Consider the following 7924-nt stretch of genomic DNA (forward strand, 5'->3'; position numbering starts at 1 on the left):
ATTGTATCATTTATCATTTGTACCCCTTCCTGAAGTCCTTTCTTTCCTTCCTTCTTTTTTTTTTTTAACTTTTTTTTTGGGGGGGAGGTGGACAGAGTCTTGCTCTGTCACCCAGTCTAGAGTGCTGAGCCATCAACCTAGGTCACAGCAACCTCAAACTCCTGGGTTCAAGCAATCCTCCTGCCTCAGCCTCCTGAGGAGCTGGGATTACAGGCATGCACCAACACACCTGGCTAATTTTTTTATTTTTAGTAGAGACAGGGTCTCACTTTTGCTCAGGCTGGTCTCAGACTCCTGAGTTCAAGTGATTCTCCTGCTTCGGTCTCCCAGAGTGCTAGGATTACAAGCGTTAGCCAAGGCGCCCAGCCTCTTTTGGTGCATTAAAAAAAAAAAAAAAGTCCATATTGTTTTCCATTTTCAAGACCTCTTTCTCATTATTCTTTTTTATCTCTCTGAAGATATTAATTATAGATTTTGATTTTCTTTTGTTCTCACTTGATCCTGTTTGTGTTGTCTTTCTTATGTTGGAGGCTTTCAAATGTTTGATGGTGCGTGGCTGTTGATACAAAACAGTGAGGCAGCTCTAGCTGGACTGGCAGGGCTTGTCAACAGAGGGTGACTGGGTGGCAAGTCTTTCTTATGGGGCACACCTAAATGTCAGCATCTGACAGCTTTTCCTGAGAGCACAGTAATTTCTCAAGAGGAGAATCCTGTAGTTTCCTGGCAGGTTGGGGCAGGTTGTGGAAGGGGGCACATGCCTCACCCACAAAGGGAGAGAGAGTACACTCCAAACTGGCTGTCATGCATAAAGACATTATTGCTTCACTTTAGCAAGCCAATGGTTTTGAATATTTTCCTCTAGCAATGACAGCATATGTATGTTTGTTTATTCATTTAACAAATATTTATGCTGAGTCCCTGTGTGGGTGTGTGTGAGAGAGAAAGAGAGAGAGAGAGAGATTCTGGGAGGACAACATTAAGAATCTACACCTCTGCTCTGTCTTGTACCAGATGTGATCTCGATGTATGTCTAAGAAACGACTGCTGTCTTGGGGGTTGTGTAGAGGTCACCAGGGGAGCCTCAGGCCGGAGCTCACCAGTGCTTTTCTGGGAATGGGGAAGAATGTGAGGCTCTATTCCTTCCCACTCGTTTCACAGATACAGAATTTTCCCTCCTTATCTGTCCCCTGCCCCTAAAACGTATCTACCAATTATATATTTATGGACTAATTTGCTTAGATAAAACCTTTGAAATGCCGATACACCTGAGAAAATGAAAGCCTGCCAGTCATTCATACCTTGATATCAATTGCATTAACTAGATAATCACTTAAACCTAACTAAGCTGTGGGGTGTTAAACAGTAAGAAGCAAAGATCGCTAAATGCCAGTGGAAGACGAAGCTGAATGTATTTGCTAGTCTGGTGTGGGAGAGCTGCATCCTTCAGATTTGAGCTCAGTGGGTCTCAGGGCAGAAACCAAAGGGCTAGGTATAGAGCCAAAAAGTGAAAGGAAGGCAGCACTGTGGGCTCAGGTCTCTGGGTGGCATACAAGGAGGCATGGAGGATTGCGAAGGCTCTTTTGTGAGTGATCATTTTCCTTTCAAGTGTCACATCCCTGATTCTGGGAAGCTGGCATGCATACAGGTACAGGAGGGGTTTTGTAAGGTTCTGGTGGGCCCAGGACAGGATTCAGCAAACAGGATTGTCTCAAGATGATAGAAGCTTAGCAAAGTGGTTTTTGTTGTTGTTGTTGTTTTGTTTTGTAAACAGGGACCAAGTGTTTCCATTAAGAAGTATGAGGTGGGCGAGGTACCTTTACAGGAGGCTTGGAGGTCTTCCAGGGGGGGCATTGCTGCGTTGGGGAGAGCAGTGAGGAGAGGAGGCCTCTGGCAGTGTGAGAAGGCTGTAGAGAGAAGTATACTCGTTTGGAAGAGGAACTTAGAGTTCACTGCTTTATCCAGGGTCCCAGGGACACCCTCCGCTTCTGAAAATCATCTCTGGGAGGTCGTGGCTGTCCTTCATGCAGTAGTAGGTAAGTTGAAAAGTCGGTCTCCATAAATAAAGTAGATTTAGGCGAGTCATAAGCAACTCCACCCAGTCCTCCCCGACAGGCTGCACTTAGATACCCTCCTGCTCTCTGTGTGCTGGCTTTCTGTCGCCCTTCTCTGCCTTGGGTCTTTGTTCTCTTCTTCCCCTTAGCATCTTCTCTCCCTGGTCCCCCACGCTGCCCAGGATCCACCTTTGTAGACATTCCCAGCTGCACCTTTCCTGCATTACGAAAGGTACAGATCCTTCACCTCGACTGCCTGGTAAACTTCAGGAAATTGTACAAAATGTGGAACAGAACAATGAAGAATATCCTAATAGGTAAAGAGCTCTTATAGCTTAGTAGACAGTATGAAAGTAAGTAAAATTTAAAAACTGTTGAAACCCCCCAAAATACTTTAAGCCTTGAGAGAGAAAGATGTGACTGAGTCACATGTGGTTCCAATTTCTGCTTCTCAGATTATCAATTAACTCTCTTATTTTTCTTGTTCTGTACAATGACTAGAGAGAATTAAACAATGTCAGCTACAAAAACCTCCTGCCTTCTTAATTAATAATGCTTGTTAAAGATTAACTTTCCCCTTCTTGTCCTGCTTTGTTTAGACCAGATGACAGAAAACCCATGACTATTATACACTCTGTAAAAAAATGTTAAATGTACCCTGCCTCCCCCCCAAAAAAACCCTGCCTATAGCCAATCAAATGGCTATAACTGTGTGACAACCGTGTATGAATAATGTTGTGATCCTACTAAAAACTCCTCTGCCTCTGCCTATGTAAATGAGATCTTAACTTCCCTACTTCAGAAGGCTGGCTCTAGTCCTTTGGAGTTGGCGTTTCCAGGTGGTCCATCCTCGCACTTTGTGCTTGTACAAACTCTCTTTAAATTAGATTCTTTGGATTATTTTAGATACACAAGAGAAAACTGAATATCTTGGTAGAAACATGAGCATGGTCATGAAAAGACAATTTGCATCAGCGGGAACACAAATGACCAATAAATACGTAAAAATATTCAGGATCAGAGGTAGTTCAAACACCGTAAGAGGAAACAACACTCAGGTTAGATTTCTTTCTAGTAGTTGGTGTAAGGTTTTAAGACCGGAGTCCACGGGAGGGGTGGCACAGTCGAAAGTTAAAGCACCCTCCCAGGTTTCGGCACCAAATGGAAGGTTTTTTGGAGTGGCCAGTGCCAGAGAAAGAAAGACGAGCAGAGTTAAAAGGGATAAGTAAAGAGGCTTTATTGGGGCGCTCCCGGGTAGGGGTAACGGGTCCCAAGAGAGGGGCCTGGGTGAACCTCATGGTCCCACGAGTGGAACCAGAGAAGCCGCCCCACCCAGAAGTCTGGGTGGGCTTATATACTTTTTTAGGGCTGGGGGATGGGAGTTTCTCTGGAGGGAAGGTTTCGGCGGGAAGAGTGAGGAATTTCTTTGTTTCAGCTTTAGGGCGGGTATGGAGGAGTAGGAGGGGCTTCCTCTTTTTCCATTAGGGAGGGGAGAGGTGCCTGCCACCAGCCTTACAGTTGGCATAAAAGTTAAAAGTATATTCTCTCTCATATCCAACATTCGTGAAGTAGGGGGAAAGGGGCTCTGTTGTACTCCGCAGATGGGAATATACAGGCAGCATAATTTTCTAAGACGATAAATGGGCTTTATTTCACTTCTATTGAAATATCTTAAATGTGTATCAAGAAGAATAATAGTATATTATACATATATTTAATATACTTAATATACATAAATAATAAATATATAATATTTAAAAATTAAGAATAATCTAAATGTCCAAGAATAGGTAAATTATGTAGTTGTGGCCGGGCGAGGGTGCTCACGCCTGTAATCCTAGCAGTCTGGAAAGCCGAGGTGGGCGGATCGTATGAGCTCAGGAGTTCAAGACCAGCCTGAGCAAGAGTGAGATGCTGTCTCTACTAAAAATAGAAAGAAATTATCTGGACAACTAAAAAATATATATAGAAAAAATTAGCTGGGCATGGTGGCGCATGCCTGTAGTCCCAGCTACTTGGGAGGCTGAGGCAGAAGGATTGCTTGAGCCCAGGAGTTTGAGGTTGCTGTGAGCTAGGCTGATGCCATAGCACTCTAGCCAGGGCAAAAGAGCGAAACTCTGTCTCCCCCCAACTCCCCAAAAAATTATGTAGTTGTATATTATATAGCTATGCAAGTGATGTTACAGAGAATAATGATTTAAAAATAATCAAGATATATTTTCAAAGTTCAAAAAATGATGTTTATGTATACATATATATGCACACACAAACAAAATGATATGTATACACACACATACTTGCATGTTAATGAAAAAACACCTGAAAGATTGAACATCAGAATATTAAAAATGTTATGGAAGTACAGGTGACTTTTCTTTTTTTAACTTATCTATGTAAAATAAAAATTATAGGAGGCCATTGTTCTGGACTAAATTTCTGCTCTAGGCCCTAACAGAGAGAACTAAAAATCAAAATGAAGTGGCCCGTGCTTAAGTTCCACTTCACCAAACACAAACTGAGTTATTATCTGACCTACTGAGAAATCAGGAGAATGAGCTAAGAGCCAGCTTCCCAAACAGGCCAGTTTAAATGTGCAATGGGCATGACAATGAAGTTCCCTCTATTTTAATCCTTACACAAAAGAAGTAGCCTGCAGTGACCTTGTGTTAACTAACTTTTCTATTATTCTATCTAAAAGTAACTAATACACTTTTTGTTTTTCACTTCTGCTGTCTTTACCCCTTTTGTCTGTAAAGCCAGCCTCTTCTGCTCAGCTTGTTGGAACACTTACTCTGTTTTGTGGATCAAGCAACACTCTATGAAGTGTTGCTTGATTCTAGAATCACATATAAAACAAATTGAGATGCTTAAATTTGTTGTAATTTTGTCTTTTGACATCTTTCTCTTCTAAATTTTCTATAATGAATATGTATTGTTTCTGTAACAAAACAACAACAGTGAAATATTTTCAGACCAACTGGGACTCAGCTTCTGCTTGGTGCACCCCAAGTGCAGAGTTGAGGCACACTTTAAAGGAAGTTATTTGTAAAGGGTCGAACAGGGATTACTTAGTCACCATTCAAAAATCATTTGCATTTGAACAGAGGTCCCCAGACCATAATGCAAAGGAAAGAACAAATATCTTTTTTCTGGTTTCATAAGATACGGTAAGTATCACCACACTGAAAGGACAGAAGATACAGAATCACCTTAACACAAAGGAGCAAACATCTTTTTTTCTGGTTTCATAAGATACAGAATCGCTATTCCCAAAGGGCAGAAGATGCAGAATCACTATTCCCAAGAGGCAGTAGTAATGGTGGGAATTCCTGCCCCTGTGTGAAGGAGGAGGGGTGATAAAGAGACTTCTGAGCAGGTGCCCTGCCTCCATCGTTTTAGATCATGCTTTGGGGACAACTGCCGGCAGAGAGAGCTGACTATGGACACAGAGCTGATGATTTCCTTATCAGCTGACTTCTGAAAGAGAGACCAGTCTTTCAGTGAATTTCCAGAAGCAGGACCATGACATGTGGGGAGAAGCCACAAGGAGAGGTGGGCAGAGATAGAACATCCTATGCAGGAAGGAGGGGGTCTGAGCACAGGTGGTTTCAGAGCTGAGTCTAGACGATAGTTTGTCAGGGGACCTTGGAGAGTATCCAGGCCTTTGGCAGACCAGGTGCCTTAGGGCTATTTTTATAATACTTAGATTCTATTTGTCAATGCAGGTTCCTGATTGTCATCAACACAACCAATTGAAAAGACAAAGCTGAATGTATTGCTCCCTAAGATGAGAGAATACCACCTCCACAGAGCTTTGGCAGTGGCTCAGATTGGAAAAGCAAAGTGGAAATTGACTTAGAAATGGAAGTGTCAAAAAGCAAAATTACAATTTTACATTAAAGATCTAATTGGCTTTTAGTAGCAATTTAAAATCTCATCTGGCCAGACATGGTGGCTCATGCCTATAATCCCAACACATTAGGAGGCTGAGGCGTGAGGGTCACTTGAGGCCAGGAGTTTGAGACCAGCCTGGGCAGCATGGCAAGACCCCAAATCTACAAAAAATTTTAAAAAATTAGAAAAAATTTTAAAAACAGACAAAAAAGGTGCTCCATTGGTCATAGAAGAACAGTTAGTTTTTATAAGGTTGCTTGTGCTGGAACAAGGAAACGGCATAATACAAAAATTAGATTGGTTAATATCAGGTTACTTCAGGTTACTTTTTTTATAAGGGTTTGTGTTCAGATTAAAGCAGAGGGAACTTCCTTACCGTGCCAGCTAAAACTGGCCTATTTGAGAATTTGGCTATCATCACTCTCCTGGTCTCTCGGAAGTTCAGATAAACAACTTGGTTTCTGTTTGGAGATGTGGAACTATATCATGAGTGACTCCATTTTGGTTTGGTCTGTTGGGGCCTAATGCAGCAACTCAGTCCAAATCAATGGCCTCCCATAAATTTCATTTTTCAGGAGTTTTGTTTAAGGTGGGTCTTTCACTATGGGAGACATGATTCTGACTGGGCAAGGATGACAATACAACTGCCCAGAATTGGTGAGGATTTTGAAGCAAGGAATTCAAAGAATCTTAGGATGCAAACCTGTCTGTTGATGGCCTCCACTGAAGAGTTGCTGGGTCTTGGTTGGCCTGGGACCTCTTGGCATGGCAGACTTTGCTGCCCGGCCACGCTGCTCCTGTCACTGAATCTGCATGAGGAGACCAAGTTTCAGAAGGAGGTGGTACAGGTTCACTGTGTTAAAGAAAAAATTATTCATGCCACTTGTTAAAGATGGTAAGGCAGACTTTATTCAACGAGACGATGGAGATGGGTATGGAGACCATTACAACTTAGTCTTGCAGGGAGATTGGTCTCAACTCTGATTCCAACAAGGACAACTGAGGATTTATAACCCAGGAGCAGGCTGGGGTCAGTGGGTGGAAAACCACTAAGAGGAAACATCAAAGATGAAGGTTTCTGGCTAAGCAGACTTGATAGGACTATTGCTGAAGGCAGGCCTGGGTGATAAGATATTGAGGGTGGCCAGATACCAAGGGTGGGGAATTTTCACTAAACTGATTTAGCAGGATTCTTGCTTAAACTGGATTCTACAAGGGCAGAGAGGGAAGTCCAGGTCAGGCCCAGTCAAGCAGAGGACTCAGAGGAGCCTGACTAAAGTTTTGGTCAAGGGCATCTTTGTCAGCCCAGCAATAGGAGCAAGAAAAACTTACTCCTAGTCTATGTGGGTCGCATGTCTCCAGCACTTTACAAAACCCAGATCTGAGCATATTTCTCCCAGTTTAGTACTGTTACAAGATTTAGGCTCTTCAGAGGTAAAAAGACTGGAAATGGCAAAGACTATGCCTTTGTGGACTTTTACTCTGATGGTGTTTCTAAGATAGTTGCCAAAACGATGAACTACCTTTAAGTGTCATTTTATACCACTTGAAAAAATACAGGAAGAACCTTTTAGAGAGTGGAATGTTCCATTTAAAAAAGCCATCATGTGCTGGCCTCGGCAGCTCATATACTACCACTGGAATGATACAGAGATTAGCATGGCGCCTGTGAGTATGATGTGCAAAATTTGTGAAGCATTCCATATTTTTTAAAAAATAAGAATAATTAAAAAGTCATCATATCCAGTGAAACAATATAATCAGAATTGGACTTTTCTAGAAAAGCTGCAGATGGGGAGTGATTTAAAAAGAAAGAAAAATTACTCAGGAAAAGATTAACCAAAAAAGGGATTGATTATAATTTTCCTTCACTGATTTTACAGGGAAAAAGAAATGTTTCAAATACAGATTTTCAGAAATCTGCAAATAGCCTGGTTTTACCTAAGAAGAAGAAAAAAGAGTTTTCAGAGCATTCCTAT

At 42.0% G+C, this 7924-nt stretch overlaps 1 non-coding gene across 1 annotated transcript; it reads left to right on the plus strand.

Moving 5' to 3' along the window:
• The first annotated feature begins 7552 nt into the window (after positions 1–7552).
• Positions 7553–7655, plus strand: LOC123631226. Its single transcript, XR_006733084.1, has one exon. It is a non-coding gene; the product is annotated as a U6 spliceosomal RNA (small nuclear RNA).
• The last annotated feature ends 269 nt before the right edge of the window (positions 7656–7924 follow it).

Source organism: Lemur catta, chromosome 1 (genome assembly GCF_020740605.2).
Source record: "Lemur catta isolate mLemCat1 chromosome 1, mLemCat1.pri, whole genome shotgun sequence".
Taxonomy (NCBI): domain Eukaryota; kingdom Metazoa; phylum Chordata; class Mammalia; order Primates; family Lemuridae; genus Lemur; species Lemur catta.